The 17,691-nt window shown below is 39.7% G+C and overlaps 1 protein-coding gene across 15 annotated transcripts in view; it reads right to left on the reverse strand.

Annotated features, from left to right (window-relative positions):
* The window catches only part of COL6A3 (collagen type VI alpha 3 chain), a 96,941-nt gene extending 79,957 nt beyond the window's left edge, over positions 1-16,984 (reverse strand). For 8 of the 15 annotated variants that reach the window (XM_025171732.2, XM_025171726.2, XM_025171722.2 and 5 more), the window contains exon 1: positions 16,672-16,983. The gene's annotated coding sequence lies outside the window, so the exon portion shown is untranslated. Of the gene's footprint in view, positions 1-260; positions 461-16,671 lie in introns of all 15 variants that reach the window. The other 7 variants (XM_025171717.2, XM_025171715.2, XM_088132887.1 and 4 more) reach the window with 6 other exon arrangements.
* Positions 16,985-17,691: the final 707 nt, after the last annotated feature.

The following is a 17,691-nucleotide window of genomic DNA, read 5'->3' on the forward strand; positions in this document are numbered from 1 at the left end:
GCATATAGAATTGTGCTGTCAGAAAACTATTTTCATCTATGGATGGATGAAGATTAGGGTGGTAACTGATGAAGAAACCTGGGATTCATGTGAATCCCAAGAAATACAATTAGAGGATGGAAATGTTTGAGGATCCCTCCTTCTACAGGACGAAAAAAAGGACTGTATTTTCCAGCACAAAGGGAAGCTTTTCTGCCAGCAATCATTGTATTTGAGGCAGGCCTGTCAACTGTCTCATGTGCAGCTCTTCCTGTACTTACCATAAATATTTGAAAGTATCTGTGATCCAAGCAAACACACATTGTTTCTTCAATTATACAAATATGGCAATGACAGCCGTTTTCTCCTTTGAAGGAGAATGCACATACAGCTGTAACTCATGGGAAGCCATTCCTTCCGAAGGACAGCATTTTGAGTGGAGGGAGTTGGGATGTTCCAATATCCAGATCCAAGAATGTAGCTGAAAAATATATTACACAAGCACAGGCATGGCTGCAGCGCCAATAAACTCAGATGTGCAAAGTGATGAAAGTGGCGTTTCATAGCGAGAGAACGCTCTGAGACTGTTCAGAGCCCCTGGTGGGGGTTGAAGCCCAGCAAAAGGCTGCAACAGCTGGAATTACTGTTCAAGCCAGCCGCCTAAGCTTTTGCAGGACTCTCTGCAAACGGTGAGAGGAACAGTCTGGGTGGAACTGAATTCAAGCAGAAGCAGATCTCTCCAGTAATCATTACAGTAAAGAAGAGGCTCAAGAGCTGCCTTTTACTCTCTCCTTCCTCATTTCAGATACTCTCTATATGTGGAGGGCAAACTGTTCCTTTTCTTTCCTGTCCAGTTACCTTTTCCCCCTTCTCTCCTTCATCTTCCTCATTACATTCCCCATGTAATCTCTTGTGCCTGGTTATCTCTCCTCTCCTCTCCTCTCCTCTCCTCTCCTCTCCTCTCCTCTCCTCTCCTCTCCTCTCCTCTCCTCTCCTCTCCTCTCCCAATCCCAGTCTCAATCCCAATCCCAATCCCAGTCTCAATCCCAATGATGGTGGATTATCTTCTATTCAGTGTTGCCTTTTCCAGGGCAAATATGGCCCTTTGCATTACCAGACAGCCTTGGATTAGAACCAGAGGGGATGAAGTGGCAATCAGAGAGAGCCCTGTGGAAAGACCAGCTTCAAACCCCCTCTTTTCCTGAACTATAACCAACTATCAATTACATAGTGACTATTTCACTTCAGGAGCTGGTGCTGTAGACTGTTCACTACCTCCTCCCCTCTTTCTCTTTTCCCCTATCCATTTTGTGCTATGACTTTTAGACTGCAGGCTGGCAGAGAGGGGCTGTCTTTTAAAAAAACACAACTTATTGTAAGTCACTCTGAAAGCCATTTTGGCCGAATAGCAGGATAATAATACTTTCAATCTGTCAATAATCTATGACAAATTCATGCGCTTTGACACAAGCTGGGTAGTTGGATACCAAAACAGAGAGTTTGATACCAAAATGATTGTTTCAAGTGTTCTAAACTTTGAATAAAACACACATTATTTTGAATATTCTAACTTCTAATGACTGGCTTCCTTTAAAAAAAAAAAAAAAAAAGCAACAACCCTCCAAGCCATAGAGTGTTGGAGAGTGCATTAGCCAATCGGCAGCAGCCAAAGTTCCCATCCCTGCTGTCATTGGCTGCAGTGGAGAATTCCTACTCCCACCACGAAGCACACTTTCCATATAAAATGCTGACAGTTTTCCATTGTTAGTCACATCACACATCTTTATTGTATTTCTGGTTTAGATCTTACTAACTCTGTATCCTGTGTCTTGAATAAGGCTGTAGAAGAATGCTACCAGAAATTTCTCTAGAAGTGAATCTGAGCATTGTGTTTCAATCAGATTTTGCAATGAAGTAAATGTTGGCATCAAGCTAGGCTCTCTAATCTTTAACTTTCCCAATCAAAAATCCATGAAAAATGTGTCTGGAAAGATATAGTGTATCTGGGTGCAAAGAGCAGTAATTGTAGTTTAAAAGAGAGCTTTCATTAAGAAAATTTGTATTTAAAAAGTATGTAACAGGAAAATGTGTGTGTCCAAGAAATGTAAATGTATACAATGTAGATTTATAGTTATGTAAATTAAATAAAGATCTGTAGAAAACCTTTGTATGTTATAATGCATTCTGAATGTAAACAGCTATGGCATTTTCTATGATTAAAATAACTATGCAAGAAGAAAAGCTAAACTATTTTTTACCATATTATTTCATATAGGAATAATAGTAGAGCAGATTATGCTCACATTTGAATGCCCTTCCACATAAATACATTCTCTCTTCTGGGTAATTAACACATAAAATTTCTAGTTTGTGGTAATTCCTGATGCCCTTATTTCCTCTGCACACAAATAATATTAATTGATTGATTGATTTCTGTATGAAGAAACACTCACATAAAATGACTCTTTCTGCTGTAGAGTAAATCCAAAATATTGCTCTTCCATCTCTGCAAGAACTAAGCTAATAATATTAAGATGCATTTAAAAAATATCAGAATTGAATTTTTTAAGACTCAAGTAAGTTTGTGTGCAAATCCAGAGCTTATGACTAACAGGGATGGTTAAAAATATACACCAGATTTTCTTTTCCATTCTTCAATATTCTATTCAGTGATGGATTGGCTGGAAGTTCATCAATGAAGAACTGAATCATCTACAGCTGTGCTTTAGCACTTTCTAACCAATCATGTAGACTGGCATTTACATGGATCAATTATTTACTTATTAAAGTACTTACTGGAATCAAGTTATGATGGTGTAGACTACTCAGAAGTGCTAATAGACACCTCAGCATGCAAATAACACAGATGTGTTTTGCTGACTTTAAAATCCTAAACAAAATTTGAATGGGATTCCTGCCAATATTTAACTGATACTTTTCAAGCATTTTTAACCTTGTGGTGAAGATGCTTTGAAACAGATATTTCTCAACAAGTGGTATCTCCTACTCTCTATTTCAGATAAGCTATTAGCAAAGTCAGTGCATGCAGAAAAGGAAGGAAAGAGTTCACTTCACTTTCACCTTCCACTGCTACTCTAATTCAGAGGGAACATCCTTGCCACATGTTAGTCCATGAAAAAAAATGGACTTCTTGAAATGACTAAAGTCTTTAGCCTTGTTCTGCTTCAGGATTCCTTGTCCATGATTCCTTGGACAAACATACTTTTAAAAAAAAAATAGCACTTTACTATATATTTGACCTCTCTACTGGCTTTCTAGTACAGGGTTATTTACAGGGTGCTCTCACATAGTCTGGAATTGCTACCACATTTAAAGGAAATCAGGCCTAAGTTAGACATGATGGATGTAGCCATGTTTCTGATATCCTATACTTGTTCTATTCATTGAAGTGAATGCAGGTTGTAGGTAAAAACAATTTAAAACATTCTTTTGCTTTCAATAATATGTCAGTCTGGGTACTCCCTGCTCCCAGCTGTCTTTGTTTTCAGGATTAGGCTGGAAGAAAAATGGGAGTCTTACTATGTTGCAAATAGGAAAAGTGATAAAGTTTCAACTGTCTTGTTCAATTCTTCTCACTGTTTTTCATTATGGACATGGCTGATAATCATTTGTGGTTTCTTACGGGGCACCTAGTTTGCCCTTCCCTTGTTTGAAATGAGAAAAAAAATATTTTCTTCTAAATGAACCTTTATCAAGCAGGAGATGCAAGTCCAGGAGGATTCTCAAATTGTTCACCAACTCTGTCTGGGGAGAGTGCTATGATGTGTGATTTCAGGCTGTGGGAAAGAAGATTTAGTTTTCTCTTTATTAATTATAGTGGACCAGCACCATCTTGCTGTTTATAGAGAACACTGCGTGTACTTTGTAAGTTGAGTTTCATATAGCATGCCTTTGGTGGTGGTGGTGTTTTTTTAGTTTTGTAATTTGTTGAAAAGTGGGAAGACATCTTGCCTATCCTATGTAGAGGGGTACAGAGATAACCTTGAAGAAGATATGCAAAACGTTTAAGTAGACAACTCAGTTGGGGTAAAAGAAAGCATGAGAAAAAAAAATTCAAGATAACCCCCCTTGATTCTATTTGGTATAAAGGTGGCAGAGGGATACTCTGGCAGACTTTCAGTAGTCCTTGCATTGCCTGTTCCCTGACTTACCCTACCTTAAAAGGCTGACACCAGCCAACAAAAGACATCTCAAGGAATAGCACGTCAGATTCTGAGACTATCATACCAGAGGCTGGGGCAGCCAGCATTATCACCACTATTATCCCAGAGAGAACTATCAATGAGTTTCATCAACCCGCTTGAGCTCAAGATATTTGAAATCCAAGCCCAAATTAAAATTAAAAAGAATGGAACTGGAGAAGAGGGAGTATCTTTAAAAAATGGAACTGAGGAAAGAAGAAAAGGAGTGTGCTTTTCATTTAGAAATGAAGATGTTGAAGAGTAAAATGTCTTCTACTGTACTGTAATCAGTGCAACACTCCCAGAGCTCTTATGGAAAGGTACACGTTTCCAGAATACAGGGAGAGTGAGATTCCTCACCATTTCCTGGACAATTTGAAAAGACTTACAATGGTTACAAGGTGGGGAAAAGTTTGTATATGCAGTTTCTGAGACCATTTTTTTTCTGGTTCCCTATTGTCAATGGCCTACAAAATGTCTTGGGTTGATATGAACAACTGTGAACTATTGAATACCATGGTGAAATCCCAGATAGGACTGACACCAGCATGTGCCTGGATGAGCTTCAGGACTTTATAATGGAAGGTACCCAATTTCTATCAGATCTTTGCCTATAAAGTGAAAAGAACATATGATATCTGGTGTGTATATGTGGGAGCTGATACAGTCAAGAAAATCAATGAGCAAGTACAATTTGAACAGTTCATAGCCCAACTACCTGACTAGCTCTATGACCAAATCTTCCTAATGGGACTCAAGGCCATTGAGACAGGAGGAGAGATGGCTCAGAGGTTGATGGGTTCCAGAACTCAGGAAGCAGTGGCAATGTTCCAATGTGACCACCCCAAGTACACTTGAGATGGGAAGAAACTCAGCCAGTCAGTGTTAATGCAGGGGCCATACCACATCTAATGCCTAACAGGCCAGTTTTCAGATACTTCAAATGTTGAAAAGCAGGACATTGCAAGAGGAACTACTGCAAAATGAAGGTCTAAGTAAACCAATCTGTTCTAAAACACATGAGGCAGAGAAAGATTTTTCTAAATTCAGTGTGGATGCTATTCTGCCCAAAAGACAACGGATGTTAGACATCCAGTAGTGGCCTGATGTCCACTGAACACACTGATTCATCAAGGACTAACAATTGATCAGGACACCACAAGTGCAAATGGTACTAAAGTTCAAGCAGGAGTAGCCTTTGTTAAATTATATTTTAGTGGAAAGGCTGGAAAGGGAAGTAGGAGTTTGTGGTGATGCCAGACCGACCATATGTCATTTGCAGAACACTTATGGGAGATGCTCCCACCAGGACTGAAGGATCAGCCAAGGTGGATTTTCTGATTCTGATTTCCAAGGATTATCCGGAGCCTTCCTTGGAAGCCAACAGCACACCTGAAGAAGATACAGCCACAGAGGAGGAGCCAGGTCAAAGTCTGGGCTATGGGCATATCAGTCAGGTGGAAGGACAAGTATTTCAGGAAGTTGTAATTTTTGTGATGAAATGTTGTTATTGACTTATGTAATAATATCCCATCTGCCCACCAAATTCTTGGGCCTTGCAATCTATCCAGCTATTTGTCACAGACTTAAGGGAAAGGAGAAAGTTAAAAAGCTATAACTTCGTAATGGTCTGTGGGAGTGACCATGGGAGACAGGAGGAAGAGCTGCAGACTGGATAGCTGGTGTGCAAAAGATGTCTCAGCCCACAGAAGGGTGGTGGTGTGGGAAACGTTTCAGAAGGGATGCTCCCTAGTTTTCCAGAGAGTAAAGGAGAGGAAGGGAGAAATACTTTTAGTCTTGTAAGATTCTGTTAATGTAACCTTACAATAAAGATAGAAGTTATACTCATGGTTGTGCTTCTTGTTTGGACTACCTCAAAGGGCTAACAAACGTTCAGCTTTCTTTACACAGAAGACTAATTCTGAGTTCATCCACTCAACTAATTCCATCCCAATGAGATGCAAAATTAGGCTTCTTTAGATTTGTATCACCACACCAGCTTTGGCCTAGTTGACCATTTAACTGGTCTTTGGGGTTTAAGGATTATGCATAAGTATGTTCACTTGCAAATTAGTGAAGACAACAGTAGCCATGAGCCAAAAGAGTGAGACAGGAAGGAAAAGTGGAGACCCCAGCCTTCTCAGTGCTGCCTTGGTAGGCCCAGCATCAAATTATTTATCTTAGGGTGACATCAACCTCAGCAAAGTTCCCTAGTCTAGTGCAGAAGGTTCAGAAAAGGGATGGAGGGATAGAGGGAGGATGAATTTCATTTTTGCTCCCTCAATCAAAGAGACAGAGGTTTTACCAAAAAAAGACAAGTCAATCCTTCCTTGTTCTAATACTGCTTCTTAAGAGCAGTGCTTTTACACCAGTGCTATGGAAAATTACAAGTAAACAGAGAAGGGAGGATACAGGTCAAACAAATCCTAATGGCTCTGTCATAAAAGAGGTGTCTATGTATTTTTTTGAAATCATATTTATAAGTAAGCTTCTGATACTGTAGTTTAAGCTGGTAAGAGGAAAAAGAATATTTTGGGGTAGAATAAGAAACCTTTCAGAACTCAACAAGCTTTTGTGTGTAATAAAGAATGTTACCAACCACATGTTCTCCACCCATACCACTCATATGAAATACAGACTTCTAGGATCAGAGAAAAATGATGGAATTCTACAGCTGATCTTCTGAATTACAAACAGGTAACAGAGTTCAATTCAGTAGAAATCTCCCAAGGCTTGGCTCCAGTACAATTTGTGCAATGGCAGTAAGAATGGTAGGTGAATGGCTCAAAAGCAAAGCCCTTCTGCACAAGCTCAACTGAAATACAAGACCTCTGCAGCAGTTTGATGAGGTTATCCTAAGAAACAACAATAACCTAGGATTCTGAAGTAAATTACATTGTTTTTGTTTCCTGCTCATCTAGCATTAGAGGCAGTAAGGCCAGAAAAATTATGGAAGTACAGGTAGTTCCCAAGTTAAGAATGCCCACTTTACGGACAACCCATAGTTAAGAATGGAGCCTATTGTAGCAAAATTTGAGTTAAATACACAATGGTTTGAGTTAAATACACAGTAATTCAAGTTCATTACACAATGCTACTTCTACAGTATTATACAATAATACCGCTCCAGCTTACATACAAACTCAACTTAAGGACAGCCCTTGGGAACGGAACTCGTTCTTAAACTGGGGACTGCCTGTATTTGAAAACTTCTCTAGGAAAGTTTGAAAGGGTCTTATACTAGCCACCTACATGCAGGCAAACATCCACACAAGGCATAGGCTGCAAAAGAAAGCTAGAGTGCTTTTTCTGCAGGTATGGACTGTGTAGTCTCAGGCACCATGGATTAGGGTACTTGCAGGGGGAAAGGAACTTTAAGCTTTGGTCCTTCTGCATTATGTCCAGAATCGAAATATTTTGGCTCAGGATTAGAATGTAAAAGCCTTGTTGGATCAAGCTAATGGACCATCTAACCCAGCATTGTATGTCCCACAGTAGCCAACCAGATTGTTCAGGAAGTCACTGTTTGGACAGGAAAGCAACAACCCCTTTTCATTGTCATTTAAGGTATGCTACCTGTGATTCAGCAGAAAGTGAATAGTCAGCAATACTATTAGCTGTTGATAGTCTGATCCTTCCTAAATTTGTCTGCTTCCTTTCTTACAACAATCTAAATCAATGGTCATTACCTGCTCTGGGGACAGGAAAGCCTATAACTTAGCTATGTGTTATATTAAAAAGTGTTTCCTTTTATCGGTCCTGAATCTTCACAGATTTTAATTTTATGGAAGAAAAAGTGTTTTAACATTGTGTGAGAGAAAGAAAAACTTTTATTCATATTTTCATACTTGGTATGATTTGATGTACCTGTGTCTTGTCTCCATTCAGCCACTTCACTGTGAGCTAGAAGGTTCTATTCTATTTCTTCTCATCCCTGCTTTATTTCCATCATATACTACTCTTACCACATTCAGCAGCTCCATATTTGTGCAAAAATACCGTAAAACAAGCCTATTCACTTTATCATACATTTCCTCTAAGTAAACAAATGTACAAGCTTTCTTCCTCACATTCATACATTTCACAATGTCCTGCCCAGGAGCAAACATCTGATTCATACACACCCTACCTAGCTTAAAGCTGCACTCTACTTCCCCAGTCTTGCTCACTCCCATCCTTGTATCCTATCAAACACCTTCTCAGACACAGTTCACAAACTAATCTCCTGCTTTTTGCATTCACTCTTGATACTTTCCCCTTTCTATAGGGAAACAATAATGGCATTCTTCCACTCACCAGGCACAGATGGAGTTTTTACACACATTGAACAAGTCAGATACTCACTCCATAACTAAACCACATTCTTATTTTAACATTTTTCCAGTTACATCTACGCCTGCATCCTTACCATTTTTCAACACTTTCATTTATGAATTCCTTTTATTCCAACCAATGTATTAGGGAAAAATTCTAACCAATGTTCTTAGAGACAAATCATTCACAAATATGTATACAGAATGAAAATAAGTTTTAATGAAGAAGTTTTGTTTGTCAGTTGAAATAAACATGGTTGAGAAAGTAAAAAACTGAGTGAAACCAGATTAATAATCTGTATCAGAAGAGAAGATTATCAATCTTTTCAGATCTATATGAAAACCTATTCACGTGGAATAGTTACGTCTTAATTTTTAAAATGCTTCTGCTTCATGGTTGATTTCATTAGTAGCACTGATGGAATACTCTTTTCAGGACTTAAGACAAAAAGGGGGGGAAACACCGATTAAGCAACTGTTTGCCTCCCCTCCTCTATACTGAAATTCCTTGTGAGGATGCAATTTGGAGAACAGAATTTTTTGTTTATATGGTAATTTTGGGAAAGGAGTGTTTTTAATTTAACACTAATTTCGCCATCATTATTCCCATATTATCTGTGATTTAAGTCACATCCGAGAGCCAGGTCGGCATGTATTATGGAGACTTTCGTGAGTAGGCTGGCTGGATTGATTATACAAACTTGGCTACTCTAATTTAGAACAGAGGGTCAGGAGAACAAGTTACTAGGATCCACTGTGATCTTTCTTCCCAGAAATCTTTTCTGTTCTGGAGCAGGCTATGAGGGCATGTATCTTCACTTAAGCCAAAGCAGCAAACTGGAGATATTGTTGGTAGATCAGTGCCCATCCTGCTATTTAACAGCATCCCTGACCAGGAGGTGATCTCTTGGTAAATCCCAGGAAAACTGATTTCAATATTCATGAGCCAGTTCAAGACTTCATGGCCTTTGTAACAACCATGTGCATCTCAATTACTGGCCTCATCCATAGCATAGCTCAGGATTTGGGTAGATATGATTGTTTTCCAGTGAAGTTTGATTTCCTGCAATCTATTCTACCATCACCCCTCCGGTTGGAGCCCACTGAGATAGTTTGCATGGGAGTTGTACTGAATATGAGAAATTCCTGAATGCTGTGGGTATTTGCTGGGATTATTACAGATACAACTTAGGAGTTTAATACCCCACCTTGTCCCACCATTTTTGTGGGATCCGGTTCAGATTTTGTGGCTGAGAACATGGGCGAGACTTGTGGCAATTCCTGTTGCCCTGTGATCTTGACCATTGTCCATTATGGTTAATACAAGTTAGCTAAGGGGAACTGTTTGGGTGAGTCCAAGAGTTAGTGAATGCAACACTGTATAAAGGAGTCTGTCCTGCTACTCTTCAGGAGTCAGTGATAACTTCTGGAAAAAAAGTATTTCTGGGCAGAGAACATTACCTTAATTCAGTGGTGAATACTTTTTCTTAGTAAAATGATTAAGGGAAGTGGTGTCATCCCTATCCCAGCTATCCCTGGAGATGGATGTATTTATTTACAAAATGTATATGGCTGCCTATCTACCATCTAAATATCTGGACCCATTCCAGGCTTTGTTCCAGTCTGATTATAGGACAGAATTGGTCTTGGTCAACCTGATGGATTCCATTTATCAGAAGAGGGACTTGATGAGAAAGATGCATGACCTGAAGCCCTAATGCTACAGGGAGCTCCAGAAGCCTTGACTGCTCCAAAACATATTGTTAAATTAAAACGCGGCAAGAAGGGTAAAATATTAAATATATGACTGGAGATTCATCATATTAATTGTTTTTAATTGACTTAAAGTAAAGTATATGAAACAAAAATTAATTATTGCCCTGCTTTTGGGATGGTGGCACTCAGCACAGCAGTCCAAGGACAAGGTGACCTTTGGCCTAAGCAAGGTTATGTATCTCATCTCCATGAGGAGTAAGGTTAAAAGATAGTATAAGGGCCTTTTCAAAGCTAGCTTGACTTCCTAATTTTTTTTGCTACACTTAATGAATTATTCTCTGATTTGTTTTAATTAATAAACATGGTTACCTTTATTTATTGGGGGGGGGGCATGAAGCATATTTTTGAAAAATAACAGTGGAGTATGGACCTTAAAATTATAATGTGATAACTATATTAAAATTATATAGATGGACTTGCAAAAGTAGACGTTCAGAGACACTGGAGAGAGGGTGAGATCAATGAAGATTACATTGCCTTTTCAAAAATCAAGGAAATTGATTTTTTAAATAAATGTTACTGGCTTAAAACCAGGGTTAAGGTTATCACACTTTGGGCTGAGCTTCACAAAGCCAAGAAACTGGAAGTTAGCCTGGTACTTTAGCAGAGCTGCCCCCTATGTTGCATCATGGCACAACCTGTGTCTATTTCAATTTACCCTTCATGACCTTTTCCTTGCTTCTTTATGCCTAAAACCAGATGGAGAGAATGCAGAGCACAGGACCAGCAAAGCTGCCCCATCTTGTTCTGTCTTGAATGGTTTTAGGAGAAAAGAACTGTGCAGACATATATGATATTCTCTCTCTAATTTGTTAGATTATGAACTCTTAGACCTTATCTTAAGACTCCCCAAGTAGGTGTAGCCTACTTGGGGAGTACCAAGTAGCTACCAAGACTACCAAGTAGCCAAGTAAGATATGTCAGATCCAGTTTAGCTTTCACATGTTCAAAAAATCAGTGGATGATGATGATGATGATGATGATGATGATGATGATGATGATGATGATGATGATGATGATGATATCACTAAAGGAGTAGGAGGGGGGGAAAGGAATTCTGGGAATAAAACAAAATGGAAGTTATAAATGCATTACTTAGGGAGGGAATCTGCTCAACTCGCATGAGGAGCAGGGAGAAGAGGTCACATTGCTACACTGTACAGAATCCAGCAGCCACTGAAGACTTATGGCTCTTCCAGGACATCATGTGACATGATATCCCCACTCCCACCCCTTCTCCAATCCTGCCAGCACATACAGAGGAATTAAAGGATGAGATCGGCAGTCATTAATTCTGTCCCTGTAAACTAAGCCAAAAGTTTTACAGCCTTGAAACTGCTGATTTGCATTATTCTAAGTTAAGTATGAATAAATTTAAAACAATACTCAGCATGCATTTAAACAGATGCACAGCATATCAAAAGAAAAACAACAAACAAGCAAACTAAATCATAATCGTTTTTTTCAGGAAAGTGGATTGCAATAGGAATCTAAAATACTTGCTAAAAATAGAAAAAAGACATCTCTCAAACCACACAGAGGATTCTTAATAATTTCCAGACAAGGGATCAAGGCATCAGATTAAACATGGCAACCATGCAAAGACCGTACGTAGTTCCAGAGAGGATCAAGGATTCCAGGAGGTTCAGGCACAAATCTTGGGAGTGTTTCTTTCCTTTGGCGCCCAAATTGCGAGGGAGGATTGGGGAGATGAGAGCCTATTCTGCCTCCTGAGAATGAGGGTGACTTGATGGGAACCACTCCTGGGAGTTATGTGTAAGGAAATTGCAGGAGTCCCACTTCTTTCTCAGGCCTAGAATATTTGTAAGGAATCTATGAATCACCGTAAGGAAAAGAACCCACATAGATTGGCAGAAACTCTGTCCTAACTGAAAAATCCCACTGAAACCACTGGAATGATTTGAGCCATTCCAATTTTGGTCAGGAGCAATTGGACGTATAGCCAGGAAATGGTTTTTGGCCAGGAAGACTTTTCTCACCCAGGCAACTGATCAGGAAGGGAGTACTACAAGAGAAAACATCAAGGCGTTTGGCCTGGCCCCTCAAAGATTAGTCATAACAGAAATCTCCCCAAGGAAAAGCTTGGGTTTAGCTTTCCAAACCATTCGCAGATTCTACTTCACTCTTAAGTTAGTTCTTTATTATTCATTCTTTCTACGACACATGGTTGATTCACTAAAATTATACATGGATTTGATGCGGTACTTTTTTTTAATTGTCTAACTAGACCTCTATAAAACTAGTCCTGGATATGCAAAGGAAACTGTCATCCATTGGTATGAGAGAAACAGGAGAATTCCTGCATCCACTTGGATCTAATTTTAATCTCAAGAAACAGCTTTTAAAGCTCTCAAATGATAATAGTATTTGGTATTCCTCCAGACACAGCTGGCTTGCAGTCAGAGGTCCTCCTGGACTCACAGATCCTTTTTGAACAGCATGTGGAGACCAGGAGGGCCTTTGTACAATTTGAACTTGTGTCAGTTCCAGCCATTTCTGCAACACGGTCACTCATTAGCAGTGATGCTGGTTGCCCAAGTAAGACATTGGCTACCAGTTAGCTTCCAGGTGCAATTCAAGATGCTGGTTGTTATTTTTAAAGCCCCACATAGCTCAGAGCCTGATTATTTCTGAGGTTGCCTTATCCAGGTTGAATCTGCCTATCCGGTGAAGTCAGAGAGAAAAAGGTTGTTGGAGGTCCCATCGCCAAAGGAATACCAACTAGAGAGATGGCTGTTGAGCATTCTTAGTGATGGCTCCTCTCCTTTCAAACAGCCTTTCCCCCGATATTCAAACCAGGCACAGTTATATTTCTCGCACAGATGGAACTTGCAATTGACACCCCAATCAACAGGGAGGAACTAAGTTTAGTTGAAGGATGCTGCTTCCTGCTTTCCCTTCTGGGTAGGATGATATCAGGGCATGGCTTCAAAGAGGACAGTCTGCCTCTCACAGCAGAAGGCAGGGTAGCATTCATCCCTGTCTCTCTCTCTGCATGGAAAGCTTCATCTGCACCTATTCCTACCTCCTGGGTCTGCAAGCCCTCTTACAGAAGCACCATTTTTCCGACACCCCAACTTTCTCTCCTTAAGTGAAAGGATTAGATAAGGGCAAAGCAAAGCTAATTCTGATAGTAGTTTTGCTGGAACATCTGCAGAATAGGTTCTGTTACCTCTGACCATACCAAAGGGGTGTGTGGTAGATAAAGCAGAATTGATCTTGCCAGTCAGGTTCCTTTTACCCAGCAGTAAAAACCCTCTGGGCATGTTTGGCACCAGGGCAGCAGACAACAGTGAGCAGAAAGAACAATTTGGGAGGAAGCCAAAGGATTTTGTTCTAGATCCTATAGGCTGGATGGGCCTATTTGTCAGATTGCATTAGGCCCTCAGGAGCAGTTCTCCATCCTTCGTGTGCAAGATAATGAAAATGTTGGCTTTGAACTATGCTTTATTATGAATCATAGCAGGAGCAGAGAATTAGGTGGGGCATTATGTTCTATAATCAGAACTTCTTTACTGTTTCTTGCTTCCTAAATGGGCCAGTGCTGTGTCACCTATAAAGTATAACAGATTCTGTACCACAAATGTGACTTGTTTACAAAGTGGACTATGGAGAGAATGTCATATAGTGACATAAAAACAATTAAATTACCATTAGTTCCAATTTAGCATGTTCAACTGCATGGTAAACAATATGGCTGCACCATGTTCAGGGTTCAGTTCCAAACGGTCTTTTGGAGGGTGAAAGAATGCAAGCATAGCATCTGTTTGCAACTCTTGAAATTAGCTGGGTCTTTTCTTGGGATCACGTGGCAGCTGCAGAAGGCAACAGCCCAGTCACAAGAAAAGCCGCTGCTGCTTTGAAGAACTGCAGATGGATGGCATGTTCAGGATCCTGCATGCTCTAAAGGCCTTTTCTGAATTAATTCCCAAGTGCTGCACAGCTCTACTAAATATGCACAGAAACTGTTTTTCATACTGAGGTTAGAATCAGCCTTAAATGAATAGGAAATGTATTCAAGGTGATCAGGTCGTATCACAAATGCAGCGAGCACTGGATTTTCTAGTACTATATTCCATATATCCTCCAACATGTCACAGGCAAAGTAAAATAGGAAGATGGTTGTAAACACAAGTTGTCCTATCAAGAATGACCGCCCGATACCATTATTGTCCATTGTGGAAGGCCTTATTTTACTGCACACTCTACCATTTAGTTTGCAACCAAGAGATAGTTTTGCTAGCCCTGTCCTTTGAACTTACATCTTCTGGATCAATTTCCCTCTTACACAATAGCACATAGCATTATATATTGTGTTTTAAATACATAGTTTCAGTCATCCATAACAGCCAATTTAGGTAATACAGTATTATCACCATCTTGCAGGAGGGTAGGGGCTGAAGCTGGCAGAGAAGGAAAAGCCTACCTAGGGCCATAAATGAGTTTGGCATTAAATAATTAAATGTTACCTATATTTGCAGATTAAATGTTACCTATATTTGCAGATTAAAGGATACAAATTCCAAATTGACCTTATTATTTTTTTAAAATGTAGCTATCTGAACATATTTTTTTGCTGTTTCCCCACCCACCCCAAATTCAAGATTTGCCACTTAATTTTACATTTTCAGAAGCTAACATCTGCTTTTCAAAAATGTCTGCTTCGTAGAATGTAAATTTAGTTGGACTTCCAGCAACCTTTAAACTCTTTATAAATTATAAAATATATAACCCTCTGCAGCTTCACTTGAAACATTAGCATTTATCGTTTCATTCTGAACGGGAATGATAATCCAGAAATGGGCCTAGAATAATAGCCTTGAAAACCACATTTCAGATTCATTTCATTATGATTGCAACTATTTCCAGAGATACCAATTTGCTTAATTAAACTTTCCAATTTGAATGAATTCACAAGAGAAACACGGATTTACACTGCTGATCTCCCAGACTATATCAGTCTCTTCCTCCTGCTCAGCTTGGAGGTCTTTACTTAATCCCTGCAGAGCTGCCTGTTCCCTTCAATTCATTTTGCAAAGAAAGAGGTACACTGCTGTGTGACATGGCAGACTCGTATTGGAAACCTTTTCCCAGCAGCCCATCCTGAGACTGTTACTGTTTAAGATGGACTCTGGCTATGTTTACAAATATCTACCCATATGAAGTAAACATTCATTTGTGGTAGAACTGGAAACATATGGAGGTGGATCAGCAGAGTAAAAAAAAGATGGGCAGAAAGATAATTGGGCATGATGTTCATGTGCCCAAGTGGCTGCCCAGTGCTCAAGAGAATATCTCCCAAAACACTCCACAGTGACCAAAGTAATTCCTGGGTACATGTTTCACTCTGCTTTTCACAACTCTGCTCAACTGAAACACAGCAGGTCTTTTCCAGAAAGGCAAGACAGCCGCAACTTAGTTTTTGCTGTTTATTCCATCTGCATATCCAGTGTTTTTTCCTCCCCACCGAAACATCCTGGGGTGGGGGGCAGTGTTGTTGAAAAATGTGCAGGATCTGCTCTAGCAGGACATCCCTTGGGCATTTAGGACTCATTTGGGATCTATGCAGAGGCCAGCTTTAATAGCTTTCCTCAAAGAAATTTGTCATGGAATGTGCCATTTTCTGAGGTATGAAGGTACACGCTTGTTTACAGGATCTTTACAGTACTGAATCTGGCACTGTCCCTTCTGAGGATCATCTCCTTTCACATTTTTTAGTTCCAGCCATTTAGAAAAACTACAAGGAGAACATGAAAGAGTGATTTAACTGAGGAATCCCTAGGTCTGTTTGGTGTATCTTTGGAGTCAATACTGACATTCCTCATCAGCTCACCCCACTGCTTTCTGCCCCACTCCTCATCATTCAAACAGACCTTATCAAAGCACAGCAGCTAGCAAAATGAGGAAAAATTATGGCTTTCTCTCTAAATGAAGGCAAGAGCATCTAGATAATCCTAGAGGCAATTGCACAGAAAACAGATTTGACTCCTTAAAACAGAGAATAAAATTGCAAAAGAGAGAAGACACAGACCAATACATTCATAAAGAGGGGAAAAGAGGTACGTTTGGATGCAGATGTAAGGATTTTCTCTTTGTCCCCCTCCCTCTCCCCCTCCCTTCAAACAATAAAGTCTTCAATGAGCACCTTCACCCCCCCCCCCCCACACACACCAATCTATCAGCCCATCCTGCAGTGCCCACTGAGACTCTGGGTTGAAGTCGGCTGCCTTCTGTCCACTCAACAGATGGAACTGTCCCCACTAAGGCATTCTCTCCTGGTTGCCCCCACTTCTTCGGTGTGCTCCATCCAGATAATATACACAGAATTCAATTCAAATGGTAAAAATCCTTTCTGCAATAAAAGAAAGCAAAGTACTTACCCCTGAGTAAATATAGAATTAAGAATTCCAGGACCTTATTTGCATATTGAACTCATCTTCTCATTCTGCTAAACGTCCCTGGTTCCCCCTGGTGCTTTTCTCCACAGTGAAGGAAGGGAAGCTGGGATTCTGAATAGTATTCTTTTTTTTTTTTCCAAAGACACGATCCCTCCAACTGGCTAGGAGCAGTGAAGAACTGAGCTGCCTTTTGGTGGAAGAAGCTCAAAACAGGATTGTCTCTAATATTACAATCAAGGCCTCCTCACTCACTGACCCAAACTGTAAATGAAAAGCAGACTTGCTCAAACAGCAAATGGTTGTTTCTGCTGGCCCCTGTGTGCAAGATGATGTCAGAGTTTAGCGTTGCCTCCATTCCAGTTTTACATGAGCTTTCTGCATACATAAAGTACCTCCTCCCGTCACCTTTTTTTTAGGAAAGGAGTTCTAACGTTTTCTGTTTTACATGTTGCCACAAGATGATGCATCAGCTGTTTTTAGGGAGTAGAAGACAGGAAATGCAATTCATTTTTACACATTTCACTGTTTAAATGTTGATTCTGCATTGTTTATTTAACTGTAAGTACCGGAGTCTCTGTTTCTGAGACTTCAAATAACACCCTCCTAATTGTATCTGAATTTTATAACATTGGAAATGTACAACTGTCTGCTCTCCTGTCTGAAAAATATATGATATGAAAAAGAAAAAATAACACTAATGACCTAGACACTATATTATCAGGGAGTTAAATCTAAACTTAGAGCAGACTCATCAAAATACTGAACTTTGTCATGACTAACTCTGGATCTAACCCTAGAATGTAAACGATTTTCTGTATTTTTGGGGGTACAAGTGATCATTCTTGTAATGAGGAGGAAATGATATTTTGGTGAAAACATTCTTATCTGGGTTCTTATATCAAAATAATATGAAATACCTTGATATTGAGGGCAATGCCTTGAGAGTTTCTTGATTTTAGGTATATATTTTTTAGTTTGCTCACTGACTATAAAGAAGCATTG

Source organism: Python bivittatus, unplaced genomic scaffold (assembly GCF_059951505.1).
Source record: "Python bivittatus isolate LINGU-HERP-01145 unplaced genomic scaffold, Pbiv_v1 ctg000020_np1212, whole genome shotgun sequence".
Taxonomy (NCBI): Eukaryota; Metazoa; Chordata; class Lepidosauria; order Squamata; family Pythonidae; genus Python; species Python bivittatus.